This window comes from Thermobia domestica, chromosome 2 (assembly GCF_964235325.1).
Source record: "Thermobia domestica chromosome 2, izTheDome1.hap1.1, whole genome shotgun sequence".
Classification (NCBI taxonomy): Eukaryota; Metazoa; Arthropoda; class Insecta; order Zygentoma; family Lepismatidae; genus Thermobia; species Thermobia domestica.
In genome coordinates this window covers 260,575,019-260,594,201 of record NC_137455.1, presented here as the reverse complement: position 1 = coordinate 260,594,201, position 19,183 = coordinate 260,575,019, and positions in this window count along the sequence as shown.

Genomic DNA, 19,183 nt, shown 5'->3' with positions numbered 1-19,183 from the left:
GAGTCCCTTACCGTAGAAGAAAAATTACCTTGTATATATAACATTTGGTACTGTTTAACTCTTTTAACAGAATATAACAGATTTTATCCCATAATAAGTCTCATTCCCTCATAACAATAAGGCTGACCAATGACAACCGAGGAGTAAGAACATGTGCAATTCAGAACTACATAAAGCGCACACGCTAATTGGTGCATTTTCTTTATTTTTTGATGAACAAACAATAATTTCATATTATTAAGGGTTGGAATTCTGCATCACCCTGTATATTTTTTTACACACAACTACAAAATATACAATCTAAGTGTGGCACACATGTTAAAGGGGAAAGAAAATCTATACATTACAACAAGAAATTTTAAAAAATGAAGTTAGTACCTGTTGTTATACATGAAGCATTTTAACCCTTGCAGGATTGATGAGACCACGTGACACTCATCCTAAGTAGAAAACGTATGTCTTCAAACACTATTTTCTTCAATTTTCTTCAAAACTGTACTACTTGGTATAAATATGTTGTTAGGCAACATCTCAACAGTATAACATATATCATTTTTTCATATATATTATATTGTTGTGCATTGCTCCTAACTACTATATACTAAGGGCTATATCTCCGAAACTTCTGAACATATTTTAACGACATAAAGCTCAAATATAAGAGCATTGCCCCCTTTATGATGCGAGTGCAAGCAGAGTCCCTTACCGTAGAATAAAAGTTACCTTGTATATATAACATTTGGTACTGTTTAACTCTTTTTACAGAATATAACAGATTTTATCCCATAATAAGTCTCATTCCCTCATAACAATAAGGCTGACCAATGACAACCGAAGAGTAAGAACATGTGCAATTCTGAACTACATACAGCGCACACGCTAATTGGTGAATTTTCTTTATTTTTTGATGAACAAACAATAATTTCATATTATTAAGGGTTGGAATTCTGCATCACCCTGTATATTTTTTTACACACAACTACCAAATATACTATCTAAGTGTTGCACACATGATAAAGGGGAAGAAAATCTATACATTACAACAAGAAATTTTAAAAAATGAACTTAGTACCTGTTGTTATACATGAAGCCATTTAACCCTTGCAGGATTGATGAGACCACGTGACACTCATCCTAAGTAGAAAATGTATGTCTTCAAACACTATTTTCTTCAATTTTCTTCAAAACTGTACTACTTGGTATAAATATGTTGTTAGGCAACATCTCAACAATATAACATACATCATTTTTTCATATATATTATATTGTTGTGCATTGCTCCTAACTACTATATACTAAGTGCTATATCTCCAAAACTTCTGAACATATTTTAACGAAATAAAGCTCAAATTGAAGAACATTGCCCCATTTATGACGTGAGTGAAAGCAGAGTCCCCTACCATAGACGGAAAGTTTCCTTTTATATATAATATATGATACTGCTTAACTCTTTTTACAGAAAATAACAGATTTTATCCCATAATAAGTCTCATTCCCTCATAACAATATGGCTGACCAATGACAACCGAGGAGTAAGAACATGTGCTATTCAGAACTACGTACAGCGCACACGCTAATTGGTGCATTTTCTTTATTTTTTGATGAACAAACTATAATTTCATATTATTAAGGGTTGGAATTCTGCATCACCCTGTATATTTTTTTACACACAACTACCAAATATACTATCTAAGTGTTGCACACATGATAAAGGGGAAAGAAAATCTATACATTACAACAAGATATTTTAAAAAATGAACTTAGTACCTGTTGTTATACATGAAGCCATTTAACCCTTGCAGGATTGATGAGACCACGTGACACTCATCCTAAGTAGAAAATGTATGTCTTCAAACACTATTTTCTTCAATTTTCTTCAAAACTGTACTACTTGGTATAGATATGTTGTTAGGCAACATCTCAACAATATAACATATATCATTTTTTCATATATATTATATTGTGCATTGCTCCTAACTACTATATACTAAGTGCTATATCTCCGAAACTTCTGAACATATTTTAACGAAATAAAGCTCAAATTGAAGAACATTGCCCCATTTATGACGTGAGTGAAAGCAGAGTCCCCTACCATAGACGGAAAGTTTCCTTTTATATATAATATATGATACTGTTTAAGTCTTTTTACAGAATATAACAGATTTTATCCCATAATAAGTCTCATTCCCTCATAACAATATGGCTGACCAATGACAACCGAGGAGTAAGGACATGTGCAATTCAGAACTACATAAAGCGCACACGCTAATTGGTGCATTTTCTTTATTTTTTGATGAACAAACAATAATTTCATATTATTAAGGGTTGGAATTCTGCATCACCCTGTATATTTTTTTACACACAACTACCAAATATACTATCTAAGTGTTGCACACATGATAAAGGGGAAATAAAATCTATACATTACAACAAGAAATTTTAAAAAATGAAGTTAGTACCTGTTGTTATACATGAAGCCATTTAACCCTTGCAGGATTGATGAGACCACGTGACACTCATCCTAAGTAGAAAACGTATGTCTTCAAACACTATTTTCTTCAAAACTGTACTACTTGGTATAACAATGTTGTTAGGCAACATCTCAACAATATAACATATATCATTTTTTCATATATATTATATTGTTGTGCATTGCTCCTAACTACTATACTAAGGGCTATATCTCCGAAACTTCTGAACATATTTTAACGACATAAAGCTCAAATATAAGAGCATTGCCCCCTTTATGATGCGAGTGCAAGCAGAGTCCCTTACCGTAGAAGAAAAGTTACCTTGTATATATAACATTTGGTACTGTTTAACTCTTTTTACAGAATATAACAGATTTTATCCCATAATAAGTCTCATTCCCTCATAACAATAAGGCTGACCAATGACAACCGAGGAGTAAGGACATGTGCTATTCAGAACTACATACAGCGCACACGCTAATTGGTGCATTTTCTTTATTTTTTGATGAACAAACAATAATTTTATATTATTAAGGGTTGGAATTCTGCATCACCCTGTATATTTTTTTACACACAACTACCAAATATACTATCTAAGTGTGGCAGACATGTTAAAGGGAAAAGAAAATCTATACATTACAACAAGAAATTTTAAAAAATGAAGTTAGTACCTGTTGTTATACATGAAGCAATTTAACCCTTGCAGGATTGATGAGACCACGTGACACTCATCCTAAGTAGAAAACGTATGTCTTCAAACACTATTTTCTTCAATTTTCTTCAAAACTGTACTACTTGGTATAAATATGTTGTTAGGCAACATCTCAACAATATAACATATATCATTTTTTCATATATATTATATTGTTGTGCATTGCTCTTAACTACTATATACTAAGGGCTATATCTCCGAAACTTCTGAACATATTTTAACGACATAAAGCTCAAATATAAGATCATTTCCCCCTTTATGATGCGAGTGCAAGCAGAGTCCCCTACCATAGACGGAAAGTTTCCTTTTATATATAATATATGATACTGTTTAACTCTTTTTACAGAATATAACAGATTTTATCCCATAATAAGTCTCATTCCCTCATAACAATAAGGCTGACCAATGACAACCGAGGAGTAAGGACATGTGCTATTCAGAACTACATACAGCGCACACGCTAATTGGTGCATTTTCTTTATTTTTTGATGAACAAACAATAATTTTATATTATTAAGGGTTGGAATTCTGCATCACCCTGTATATTTTTTTACACACAACTACCAAATATACTATCTAAGTGTTGCACACATGATAAAGGGGAAAGAAAATCTATACATTACAACAAGATATTTTAAAAAATGAACTTAGTACCTGTTGTTATACATGAAGCCATTTAACCCTTGCAGGATTGATGAGACCACGTGACACTCATCCTAAGTAGAAAATGTATGTCTTCAAACACTATTTTCTTCAATTTTCTTCAAAACTGTACTACTTGGTATAAATATGTTGTTAGGCAACATCTCAACAATATAACATATATCATTTTTTCATATATATTATATTGTGCATTGCTCCTAACTACTATATACTAAGTGCTATATCTCCGAAACTTCTGAACATATTTTAACGAAATAAAGCTCAAATTGAAGAACATTGCCCCCTTTATGACGTGAGTGAAAGCAGAGTCCCCTACCATAGACGGAAAGTTTCCTTTTATATATAATATATGATACTGTTTAACTCTTTTTACAGAAAATAACAGATTTTATCCCATAATAAGTCTCATTCCCTCATAACAATATGGCTGACCAATGACAACCAAGGAGTAAGAACATGTGCTATTCAGAACTACATACAGCGCACACGCTAATTGGTGCATTTTCTTTATTTTTTGATGAACAAACAATAATTTCATATTATTAAGGGTTGGAATTCTGCATCACCCTGTATATTTTTTTACACACAACTACCAAATATACTATCTAAGTGTGGCACACATGTTAAAGGGGAAAGAAAATCTATACATTACAACAAGAAATTTTAAAAAATGAAGTTAGTACCTGTTGTTATACATGAAGCAATTTAACCCTTGCAGGATTGATGAGACCACGTGACACTCATCCTAAGTAGAAAACGTATGTCTTCAAACACTATTTTCTTCAATTTTCTTCAAAACTGTACTACTTGGTATAAATATGTTGTTAGGCAACATCTCAACAATATAACATATATCATTTTTTCATATATATTATATTGTTGTGCATTGCTCCTAACTACTATATACTAAGGGCTATATCTCCGAAACTTCTGAACATATTTTAACGACATAAAGCTCAAATATAAGAGCATTGCCCCCTTTATGATGCGAGTGCAAGCAGAGTCCCTTACCGTAGAAGAAAAGTTACCTTGTATATATAACATTTGGTACTGTTTAACTCTTTTTACAGAATATAACAGATTTTATCCCATAATAAATCTCATTCCCTCATAACAATAAGGCTGACCAATGACAACCGAAGAGTAAGAACATGTGCAATTCTGAACTACATACAGCGCACACGCTAATTGGTGAATTTTCTTTATTTTTTGATGAACAAACAATAATTTCATATTATTAAGGGTTGGAATTCTGCATCACCCTGTATATTTTTTTACACACAACTACCAAATATACTATCTAAGTGTTGCACACATGATAAAGGGGAAGAAAATCTATACATTACAACAAGAAATTTTAAAAAATGAACTTAGTACCTGTTGTTATACATGAAGCCATTTAACCCTTGCAGGATTGATGAGACCACGTGACACTCATCCTAAGTAGAAAATGTATGTCTTCAAACACTATTTTCTTCAATTTTCTTCAAAACTGTACTACTTGGTATAAATATGTTGTTAGGCAACATCTCAACAATATAACATACATCATTTTTTCATATATATTATATTGTTGTGCATTGCTCCTAACTACTATATACTAAGTGCTATATCTCCAAAACTTCTGAACATATTTTAACGAAATAAAGCTCAAATTGAAGAACATTGCCCCATTTATGACGTGAGTGAAAGCAGAGTCCCCTACCATAGACGGAAAGTTTCCTTTTATATATAATATATGGTACTGTTTAAGTCTTTTTACAGAATATAACAGATTTTATCCCATAATAAGTCTCATTCCCTCATAACAATATGGCTGACCAATGACAACCGAGGAGTAAGGACATGTGCAATTCAGAACTACATAAAGCGCACACGCTAATTGGTGCATTTTCTTTATTTTTTGATGAACAAACAATAATTTCATATTATTAAGGGTTGGAATTCTGCATCACCCTGTATATTTTTTTACACACAACTACCAAATATACTATCTAAGTGTTGCACACATGATAAAGGGGAAATAAAATCTATACATTACAACAAGAAATTTTAAAAAATGAACTTAGTACCTGTTGTTATACATGAAGCCATTTAACCCTTGCAGGATTGATGAGACCACGTGACACTCATCCTAAGTAGAAAACGTATGTCTTCAAACACTATTTTCTTCAAAACTGTACTACTTGGTATAACAATGTTGTTAGGCAACATCTCAACAATATAACATATATCATTTTTTCATATATATTATATTGTTGTGCATTGCTCCTAACTACTATATACTAAGGGCTATATCTCCGAAACTTCTGAACATATTTTAACGAAATAAAGCTCAAATTGAAGAACATTGCCCCCTTTATGACGTGAGTGAAAGCAGAGTCCCCTACCATAGACGGAAAGTTTCCTTTTATATATAATATATGATACTGTTTAACTCTTTTTACAGAAAATAACAGATTTTATCCCATAATAAGTCTCATTCCCTCATAACAATATGGCTGACCAATGACAACCGAGGAGTAAGAACATGTGCTATTCAGAACTACATACAGCGCACACGCTAATTGGTGCATTTTCTTTATTTTTTGATGAACAAACAATAATTTCATATTATTAAGGGTTGGAATTCTGCATCACCCTGTATATTTTTTTACACACAACTACCAAATATACTATCTAAGTGTTGCACACATGATAAAGGGGAAAGAAAATCTATACATTACAACAAGAAATTTTAAAAAATGAAGTTAGTACCTGTTGTTATACATGAAGCAATTTAACCCTTGCAGGATTGATGAGACCACGTGACACTCACCCTAAGTAGAAAACGTATGTCTTCAAACACTATTTTCTTCAATTTACTTCAAAACTGTACTACTTGGTATAAATATGTTGTTAGGCAACATCTCAACAATATAACATATATCATTTTTTCATATATATTATATTGTTGTGCATTGCTCCTAACTACTATATACTAAGGGCTATATCTCCGAAACTTCTGAACATATTTTAACGACATAAAGCTCAAATATAAGAGCATTGCCCCCTTTATGATGCGAGTGCAAGCAGAGTCCCTTACCGTAGAAGAAAAGTTACCTTGTATATATAACATTTGGTACTGTTTAACTCTTTTTACAGAATATAACAGATTTTATCCCATAATAAGTCTCATTCCCTCATAACAATAAGGCTGACCAATGACAACCGAGGAGTAAGGACATGTGCTATTCAGAACTACATACAGCGCACACGCTAATTGGTGCATTTTCTTTATTTTTTGATGAACAAACAATAATTTTATATTATTAAGGGTTGGAATTCTGCATCACCCTGTATATTTTTTTACACACAACTACCAAATATACTATCTAAGTGTGGCAGACATGTTAAAGGGAAAAGAAAATCTATACATTACAACAAGAAATTTTAAAAAATGAAGTTAGTACCTGTTGTTATACATGAAGCAATTTAACCCTTGCAGGATTGATGAGACCACGTGACACTCATCCTAAGTAGAAAACGTATGTCTTCAAACACTATTTTCTTCAATTTTCTTCAAAACTGTACTACTTGGTATAAATATGTTGTTAGGCAACATCTCAACAATATAACATATATCATTTTTTCATATATATTATATTGTTGTGCATTGCTCTTAACTACTATATACTAAGGGCTATATCTCCGAAACTTCTGAACATATTTTAACGACATAAAGCTCAAATATAAGAGCATTTCCCCCTTTATGATGCGAGTGCAAGCAGAGTCCCCTACCATAGACGGAAAGTTTCCTTTTATATATAATATATGATACTGTTTAACTCTTTTTACAGAATATAACAGATTTTATCCCATAATAAGTCTCATTCCCTCATAACAATAAGGCTGACCAATGACAACCGAGGAGTAAGGACATGTGCTATTCAGAACTACATACAGCGCACACGCTAATTGGTGCATTTTCTTTATTTTTTGATGAACAAACAATAATTTTATATTATTAAGGGTTGGAATTCTGCATCACCCTGTATATTTTTTTACACACAACTACCAAATATACTATCTAAGTGTTGCACACATGATAAAGGGGAAAGAAAATCTATACATTACAACAAGATATTTTAAAAAATGAACTTAGTACCTGTTGTTATACATGAAGCCATTTAACCCTTGCAGGATTGATGAGACCACGTGACACTCATCCTAAGTAGAAAATGTATGTCTTCAAACACTATTTTCTTCAATTTTCTTCAAAACTGTACTACTTGGTATAAATATGTTGTTAGGCAACATCTCAACAATATAACATATATCATTTTTTCATATATATTATATTGTGCATTGCTCCTAACTACTATATACTAAGTGCTATATCTCCGAAACTTCTGAACATATTTTAACGAAATAAAGCTCAAATTGAAGAACATTGCCCCCTTTATGACGTGAGTGAAAGCAGAGTCCCCTACCATAGACGGAAAGTTTCCTTTTATATATAATATATGATACTGTTTAACTCTTTTTACAGAAAATAACAGATTTTATCCCATAATAAGTCTCATTCCCTCATAACAATATGGCTGACCAATGACAACCAAGGAGTAAGAACATGTGCTATTCAGAACTACATACAGCGCACACGCTAATTGGTGCATTTTCTTTATTTTTTGATGAACAAACAATAATTTCATATTATTAAGGGTTGGAATTCTGCATCACCCTGTATATTTTTTTACACACAACTACCAAATATACTATCTAAGTGTGGCACACATGTTAAAGGGGAAAGAAAATCTATACATTACAACAAGAAATTTTAAAAAATGAAGTTAGTACCTGTTGTTATACATGAAGCAATTTAACCCTTGCAGGATTGATGAGACCACGTGACACTCATCCTAAGTAGAAAACGTATGTCTTCAAACACTATTTTCTTCAATTTTCTTCAAAACTGTACTACTTGGTATAAATATGTTGTTAGGCAACATCTCAACAATATAACATATATCATTTTTTCATATATATTATATTGTTGTGCATTGCTCCTAACTACTATATACTAAGGGCTATATCTCCGAAACTTCTGAACATATTTTAACGACATAAAGCTCAAATATAAGAGCATTGCCCCCTTTATGATGCGAGTGCAAGCAGAGTCCCTTACCGTAGAAGAAAAGTTACCTTGTATATATAACATTTGGTACTGTTTAACTCTTTTTACAGAATATAACAGATTTTATCCCATAATAAATCTCATTCCCTCATAACAATAAGGCTGACCAATGACAACCGAAGAGTAAGAACATGTGCAATTCTGAACTACATACAGCGCACACGCTAATTGGTGAATTTTCTTTATTTTTTGATGAACAAACAATAATTTCATATTATTAAGGGTTGGAATTCTGCATCACCCTGTATATTTTTTTACACACAACTACCAAATATACTATCTAAGTGTTGCACACATGATAAAGGGGAAGAAAATCTATACATTACAACAAGAAATTTTAAAAAATGAACTTAGTACCTGTTGTTATACATGAAGCCATTTAACCCTTGCAGGATTGATGAGACCACGTGACACTCATCCTAAGTAGAAAATGTATGTCTTCAAACACTATTTTCTTCAATTTTCTTCAAAACTGTACTACTTGGTATAAATATGTTGTTAGGCAACATCTCAACAATATAACATACATCATTTTTTCATATATATTATATTGTTGTGCATTGCTCCTAACTACTATATACTAAGTGCTATATCTCCAAAACTTCTGAACATATTTTAACGAAATAAAGCTCAAATTGAAGAACATTGCCCCATTTATGACGTGAGTGAAAGCAGAGTCCCCTACCATAGACGGAAAGTTTCCTTTTATATATAATATATGGTACTGTTTAAGTCTTTTTACAGAATATAACAGATTTTATCCCATAATAAGTCTCATTCCCTCATAACAATATGGCTGACCAATGACAACCGAGGAGTAAGGACATGTGCAATTCAGAACTACATAAAGCGCACACGCTAATTGGTGCATTTTCTTTATTTTTTGATGAACAAACAATAATTTCATATTATTAAGGGTTGGAATTCTGCATCACCCTGTATATTTTTTTACACACAACTACCAAATATACTATCTAAGTGTTGCACACATGATAAAGGGGAAATAAAATCTATACATTACAACAAGAAATTTTAAAAAATGAACTTAGTACCTGTTGTTATACATGAAGCCATTTAACCCTTGCAGGATTGATGAGACCACGTGACACTCATCCTAAGTAGAAAACGTATGTCTTCAAACACTATTTTCTTCAAAACTGTACTACTTGGTATAACAATGTTGTTAGGCAACATCTCAACAATATAACATATATCATTTTTTCATATATATTATATTGTTGTGCATTGCTCCTAACTACTATATACTAAGGGCTATATCTCCGAAACTTCTGAACATATTTTAACGAAATAAAGCTCAAATTGAAGAACATTGCCCCCTTTATGACGTGAGTGAAAGCAGAGTCCCCTACCATAGACGGAAAGTTTCCTTTTATATATAATATATGATACTGTTTAACTCTTTTTACAGAAAATAACAGATTTTATCCCATAATAAGTCTCATTCCCTCATAACAATATGGCTGACCAATGACAACCGAGGAGTAAGAACATGTGCTATTCAGAACTACATACAGCGCACACGCTAATTGGTGCATTTTCTTTATTTTTTGATGAACAAACAATAATTTCATATTATTAAGGGTTGGAATTCTGCATCACCCTGTATATTTTTTTACACACAACTACCAAATATACTATCTAAGTGTTGCACACATGATAAAGGGGAAAGAAAATCTATACATTACAACAAGAAATTTTAAAAAATGAAGTTAGTACCTGTTGTTATACATGAAGCAATTTAACCCTTGCAGGATTGATGAGACCACGTGACACTCACCCTAAGTAGAAAACGTATGTCTTCAAACACTATTTTCTTCAATTTACTTCAAAACTGTACTACTTGGTATAAATATGTTGTTAGGCAACATCTCAACAATATAACATATATCATTTTTTCATATATATTATATTGTTGTGCATTGCTCCTAACTACTATATACTAAGGGCTATATCTCCGAAACTTCTGAACATATTTTAACGACATAAAGCTCAAATATAAGAGCATTGCCCCCTTTATGATGCGAGTGCAAGCAGAGTCCCTTACCGTAGAAGAAAAGTTACCTTGTATATATAACATTTGGTACTGTTTAACTCTTTTTACAGAATATAACAGATTTTATCCCATAATAAGTCTCATTCCCTCATAACAATAAGGCTGACCAATGACAACCGAGGAGTAAGGACATGTGCTATTCAGAACTACATACAGCGCACACGCTAATTGGTGCATTTTCTTTATTTTTTGATGAACAAACAATAATTTTATATTATTAAGGGTTGGAATTCTGCATCACCCTGTATATTTTTTTACACACAACTACCAAATATACTATCTAAGTGTGGCAGACATGTTAAAGGGAAAAGAAAATCTATACATTACAACAAGAAATTTTAAAAAATGAAGTTAGTACCTGTTGTTATACATGAAGCAATTTAACCCTTGCAGGATTGATGAGACCACGTGACACTCATCCTAAGTAGAAAACGTATGTCTTCAAACACTATTTTCTTCAATTTTCTTCAAAACTGTACTACTTGGTATAAATATGTTGTTAGGCAACATCTCAACAATATAACATATATCATTTTTTCATATATATTATATTGTTGTGCATTGCTCCTAACTACTATATACTAAGGGCTATATCTCCGAAACTTCTGAACATATTTTAACGACATAAAGCTCAAATATAAGAGCATTTCCCCCTTTATGATGCGAGTGCAAGCAGAGTCCCCTACCATAGACGGAAAGTTTCCTTTTATATATAATATATGATACTGTTTAACTCTTTTTACAGAATATAACAGATTTTATCCCATAATAAGTCTCATTCCCTCATAACAATAAGGCTGACCAATGACAACCGAGGAGTAAGGACATGTGCTATTCAGAACTACATACAGCGCACACGCTAATTGGTGCATTTTCTTTATTTTTTGATGAACAAACAATAATTTTATATTATTAAGGGTTGGAATTCTGCATCACCCTGTATATTTTTTTACACACAACTACCAAATATACTATCTAAGTGTTGCACACATGATAAAGGGGAAAGAAAATCTATACATTACAACAAGATATTTTAAAAAATGAACTTAGTACCTGTTGTTATACATGAAGCCATTTAACCCTTGCAGGATTGATGAGACCACGTGACACTCATCCTAAGTAGAAAATGTATGTCTTCAAACACTATTTTCTTCAATTTTCTTCAAAACTGTACTACTTGGTATAAATATGTTGTTAGGCAACATCTCAACAATATAACATATATCATTTTTTCATATATATTATATTGTGCATTGCTCCTAACTACTATATACTAAGTGCTATATCTCCGAAACTTCTGAACATATTTTAACGAAATAAAGCTCAAATTGAAGAACATTGCCCCCTTTATGACGTGAGTGAAAGCAGAGTCCCCTACCATAGACGGAAAGTTTCCTTTTATATATAATATATGATACTGTTTAACTCTTTTTACAGAAAATAACAGATTTTATCCCATAATAAGTCTCATTCCCTCATAACAATATGGCTGACCAATGACAACCAAGGAGTAAGAACATGTGCTATTCTGAACTACATACAGCGCACACGCCAATTGGTGCATTTTCTTTATTTTTTGATGAACAAACAATAATTTCATATTATTAAGGGTTGGAATTCTGCATCACCCTGTATATTTTTTTACACACAACTACCAAATATACTATCTAAGTGTGGCACACATGTTAAAGGGGAAAGAAAATCTATACATTACAACAAGAAATTTTAAAAAATGAAGTTAGTACCTGTTGTTATACATGAAGCAATTTAACCCTTGCAGGATTGATGAGACCACGTGACACTCATCCTAAGTAGAAAACGTATGTCTTCAAACACTATTTTCTTCAATTTTCTTCAAAACTGTACTACTTGGTATAAATATGTTGTTAGGCAACATCTCAACAATATAACATATATCATTTTTTCATATATATTATATTGTTGTGCATTGCTCCTAACTACTATATACTAAGGGCTATATCTCCGAAACTTCTGAACATATTTTAACGACATAAAGCTAAAATATAAGAGCATTGCCCCCTTTATGATGCGAGTGCAAGCAGAGTCCCTTACCGTAGAAGAAACGTTACCTTGTATATATAACATTTGGTACTGTTTAACTCTTTTTACAGAATATAACAGATTTTATCCCATAATAAGTCTCATTCCCTCATAACAATAAGGCTGACCAATGACAACCGAAGAGTAAGAACATGTGCACTTCTGAACTACATACAGCGCACACGCTAATTGGTGAATTTTCTTTATTTTTTGATGAACAAACAATAATTTCATATTATTAAGGGTTGGAATTCTGCATCACCCTGTATATTTTTTAACACACAACTACCAAATATACTATCTAAGTGTTGCACACATGATAAAGGGGAAGAAAATCTATACATTACAACAAGAAATTTTAAAAAATGAACTTAGTACCTGTTGTTATACATGAAGCCATTTAACCCTTGCAGGATTGATGAGACCACGTGACACTCATCCTAAGTAGAAAATGTATGTCTTCAAACACTATTTTCTTCAATTTTCTTCAAAACTGTACTACTTGGTATAAATATGTTGTTAGGCAACATCTCAACAATATAACATACATCATTTTTTCATATATATTATATTGTTGTGCATTGCTCCTAACTACTATATACTAAGTGCTATATCTCCAAAACTTCTGAACATATTATAACGAAATAAAGCTCAAATTGAAGAACATGGCCCCATTTATGACGTGAGTGAAAGCAGAGTCCCCTACCAAAGACGGAAAGTTTCCTTTTATATATAATATATGATACTGTTTAACTCTTTTTACAGAATATAACAGATTTTATCCCATAATAAGTCTCATTCCCTCATAACAATATGGCTGACCAATGACAACCGAGGAGTAAGGACATGTGCTATTCAGAACTACATACAGCGCACACGCCAATTGGTGCATTTTCTTTATTTTTTGATGAACAAACAATAATTTTATATTATTAAGGGTTGGAATTGTGCATCACCCTGTATATTTTTTTACACATAACTACCAAATATACTATCTAAGTGTTGCACACATGATAAAGGGGAAATAAAATCTATACATTACAACAAGAAATTTTAAAAAATGAAGTTAGTACCTGTTGTTATACATGAAGCAATTTAACCCTTGCAGGATTGATGAGACCACGTGACACTCATCCTAAGTAGAAAACGTATGTCTTCAAACACTATTTTCTTCAATTTTCTTCAAAACTGTACTACTTGGTATAAATATGTTGTTAGGCAACATCTCAACAATATAACATATATCATTTTTTCATATATATTATATTGTTGTGCATTGCTCCTAACTACTATATACTAAGGGCTATATCTCCGAAACTTCTGAACATATTTTAACGACATAAAGCTCAAATTGAAGAGCATTGCCCCCATTATGAGGCGAGTGCAAGCAGAGTCCCTTACCGTAGAAGAAAAATTACCTTGTATATATAACATTTGGTACTGTTTAACTCTTTTTACAGAATATAACAGATTTTATCCCATAATAAGTCTCATTCCCTCATAACAATAAGGCTGACCAATGACAACCGAGGAGTAAGAACATGTGCAATTCAGAACTACATAAAGCGCACACGCTAATTGGTGCATTTTCTTTATTTATTGATGAACAAACAATAATTTCATATTATTAAGGGTTGGAATTCTGCATCACCCTGTATATTTTTTTACACACAACTACCAAATATACTATCTAAGTGTTGCACACATGATAAAGGGGAAAGAAAATCTATACATTACAACAAGAAATTTTAAAAAATGAACTTAGTACCTGTTGTTATACATGAAGCCATTTAACCCTTGCAGGATTGATGAGACCACGTGACACTCATCCTAAGTAGAAAATGTATGTCTTCAAACACTATTTTCTTCAATTTTCTTCAAAACTGTACTACTTGGTATAAATATGTTGTTAGGCAACATCTCAATAATATAACATATATCATTTTTTCATATATATTATATTGTGCATTGCTCCTAACTACTATATACTAAGTGCTATATCTCCGAAACTTCTGAACATATTTTAACGAAATAAAGCTCAAATTGAAGAACATTGCCCCCTTTATGATGTGAGTGAAAGCAGAGTCCCCTACCATAGACGGAAAGTTTCCTTTTATATATAATATATGATACTGTTTAACTCTTTTTACAGAAAATAACAGATTTTATCCCATAATAAGTCTCATTCCCTCATAACAATATGGCTGACCAATGACAACCAAGGAGTAAGAACATGTGCTATTCTGAACTACATACAGCGCACACGCTAATTGGTGCATTTTCTTTATTTTTTGATGAACAAACAATAATTTCATATTATTAAGGGTTGGAATTCTGCATCACCCTGTATATTTTTTTACACACAACTACCAAATATACTATCTAAGTGTGGCACACATGTTAAAGGGGAAAGAAAATCTATACATTACAACAAGAAATTTTAAAAAATGAAGTTAGTACCTGTTGTTATACATGAAGCAATTTAACCCTTGCAGGATTGATGAGACCACGTGACACTCATCCTAAGTAGAAAACGTATGTCTTCAAACACTATTTTCTTCAATTTTCTTCAAAACTGCACTACTTGGTATAAATATGTTGTTAGGCAACATCTCAACAATATAACATATATCATTTTTTCATATATATTATATTGTTGTGCATTGCTCCTAACTACTATATACTAAGGGCTATATCTCCGAAACTTCTGAACATATTTTAACGACATAAAGCTCAAATATAAGAGCATTGCCCCCTTTATGATGCGAGTGCAAGCAGAGTCCCTTACCGTAGAAGAAAAGTTACCTTGTATATATAACATTTGGTACTGTTTAACTCTTTTTACAGAATATAACAGATTTTATCCCATAATAAATCTCATTCCCTCATAACAATAAGGCTGACCAATGACAACCGAAGAGTAAGAACATGTGCAATTCTGAACTACATACAGCGCACACGCTAATTGGTGAATTTTCTTTATTTTTTGATGAACAAACAATAATTTCATATTATTAAGGGTTGGAATTCTGCATCACCCTGTATATTTTTTTACACACAACTACCAAATATACTATCTAAGTGTTGCACACATGATAAAGGGGAAGAAAATCTATACATTACAACAAGAAATTTTAAAAAATGAACTTAGTACCTGTTGTTATACATGAAGCCATTTAACCCTTGCAGGATTGATGAGACCACGTGACACTCATCCTAAGTAGAAAATGTATGTCTTCAAACACTATTTTCTTCAATTTTCTTCAAAACTGTACTACTTGGTATAAATATGTTGTTAGGCAACATCTCAACAATATAACATACATCATTTTTTCATATATATTATATTGTTGTGCATTGCTCCTAACTACTATATACTAAGTGCTATATCTCCAAAACTTCTGAACATATTTTAACGAAATAAAGCTCAAATTGAAGAACATTGCCCCATTTATGACGTGAGTGAAAGCAGAGTCCCCTACCATAGACGGAAAGTTTCCTTTTATATATAATATATGATACTGTTTAAGTCTTTTTACAGAATATAACAGATTTTATCCCATAATAAGTCTCATTCCCTCATAACAATATGGCTGACCAATGACAACCGAGGAGTAAGGACATGTGCAATTCAGAACTACATAAAGCGCACACGCTAATTGGTGCATTTTCTTTATTTTTTGATGAACAAACAATAATTTCATATTATTAAGGGTTGGAATTCTGCATCACCCTGTATATTTTTTTACACACAACTACCAAATATACTATCTAAGTGTTGCACACATGATAAAGGGGAAAGAAAATCTATACATTACAACAAGAAATTTTAAAAAATGAAGTTAGTACCTGTTGTTATACATGAAGCAATTTAACCCTTGCAGGATTGATGAGACCACGTGACACTCACCCTAAGTAGAAAACGTATGTCTTCAAACACTATTTTCTTCAATTTTCTTCAAAACTGTACTACTTGGTATAAATATGTTGTTAGGCAACATCTCAACAATATAACATATATCATTTTTTCATATATATTATATTGTTGTGCATTGCTCCTAACTACTATATACTAAGGGCTATATCTCCGAAACTTCTGAACATATTTTAACGACATAAAGCTCAAATATAAGAGCATTGCCCCCTTTATGATGCGAGTGCAAGCAGAGTCCCTTACCGTAGAAGAAAAGTTACCTTGTATATATAACATTTGGTACTGTTTAACTCTTTTTACAGAATATAACAGATTTTATCCCATAATAAGTCTCATTCCCTCATAACAATAAGGCTGACCAATGACAACCGAGGAGTAAGGACATGTGCTATTCAGAACTACATACAGCGCACACGCTAATTGGTGCATTTCCTTTATTTTTTGATGAACAAACAATAATTTTATATTATTAAGGGTTGGAATTCTGCATCACCCTGTATATTTTTTTACACACAACTACCAAATATACTATCTAAGTGTGGCAGACATGTTAAAGGGAAAAGAAAATCTATACATTACAACAAGAAATTTTAAAAAATGAAGTTAGTACCTGTTGTTATACATGAAGCAATTTAACCCTTGCAGGATTGATGAGACCACGTGACACTCATCCTAAGTAGAAAACGTATGTCTTCAAACACTATTTTCTTCAATTTTCTTCAAAACTGTACTACTTGGTATAAATATGTTGTTAGGCAACATCTCAACAATATAACATATATCATTTTTTCATATATATTATATTGTTGTGCATTGCTCCTAACTACTATATACTAAGGGCTATATCTCCGAAACTTCTGAACATATTTTAACGACATAAAGCTCAAATATAAGAGCATTTCCCCCTTTATGATGCGAGTGCAAGCAGAGTCCCCTACCATAGACGGAAAGTTTCCTTTTATATATAATATATGATACTGTTTAACTCTTTTTACAGAATATAACAGATTTTATCCCATAATAAGTCTCATTCCCTCATAACAATAAGGCTGACCAATGACAACCGAGGAGTAAGGACATGTGCTATTCAGAACTACATACAGCGCACACGCTAATTGGTGCATTTTCTTTATTTTTTGATGAACAAACAATAATTTTATATTATTAAGGGTTGGAATTCTGCATCACCCTGTATATTTTTTTACACACAACTACCAAATATACTATCTAAGTGTTGCACACATGATAAAGGGGAAAGAAAATCTATACATTACAACAAGATATTTTAAAAAATGAACTTAGTACCTGTTGTTATACATGAAGCCATTTAACCCTTGCAGGATTGATGAGACCACGTGACACTCATCCTAAGTAGAAAATGTATGTCTTCAAACACTATTTTCTTCAATTTTCTTCAAAACTGTACTACTTGGTATAAATATGTTGTTAGGCAACATCTCAACAATATAACATATATCATTTTTTCATATATATTATATTGTGCATTGCTCCTAACTACTATATACTAAGTGCTATATCTCCGAAACTTCTGAACATATTTTAACGAAATAAAGCTCAAATTGAAGAACATTGCCCCCTTTATGACGTGAGTGAAAGCAGAGTCCCCTACCATAGACGGAAAGTTTCCTTTTATATATAATATATGATACTGTTTAACTCTTTTTACAGAAAATAACAGATTTTATCCCATAATAAGTCTCATTCCCTCATAACAATATGGCTGACCAATGACAACCAAGGAGTAAGAACATGTGCTATTCTGAACTACATACAGCGCACACGCTAATTGGTGCATTTTCTTTATTTTTTGATGAACAAACAATAATTTCATATTATTAAGGGTTGGAATTCTGCATCACCCTGTATATTTTTTTACACACAACTACCAAATATACTATCTAAGTGTGGCACACATGTTAAAGGGGAAAGAAAATCTATACATTACAACAAGAAATTTTAAAAAATGAAGTTAGTACCTGTTGTTATACATGAAGCAATTTAACCCTTGCAGGATTGATGAGACCACGTGACACTCATCCTAAGTAGAAAACGTATGTCTTCAAACACTATT